The sequence below is a fragment of the Notothenia coriiceps genome, unplaced genomic scaffold, assembly GCF_000735185.1.
Source record: "Notothenia coriiceps isolate Sejong01 unplaced genomic scaffold, NC01 NC01_scaffold00011190, whole genome shotgun sequence".
Lineage (NCBI taxonomy): Eukaryota > Metazoa > Chordata > Actinopteri > Perciformes > Nototheniidae > Notothenia > Notothenia coriiceps.
The window spans coordinates 80,069-80,388 of NW_011343891.1; positions in this window are offsets into that span (position 1 = coordinate 80,069).

The window sequence follows — 320 nt, forward strand, 5'->3', positions numbered from 1 at the left end:
ATGGACATATGCTGTGTGAGTTTGTGCGTATATGTGTGTGTGTGTGTGTGTGTGTGTGTGTGTGTTTGTGTGTGTGTGTACGTGTGTGTGTGTGTGTGTGTGTGTGTGTGTGTGTGTGTGTGTGTGTATTTAGCACTCTAGGTGACAAACCTCGGAGCTCTCTGTCAGGTCCTCTTTGTCCTTCCTCTTAGGAATGTCAATGCCAGAGTTATGCATTGATCCCTGATCCATTAGCTGAGACTGAGAGAAGTCCTGCATCTCTCTGTCTATCACCTGGAACACACACACACACACACACACACACACACACACACACACAT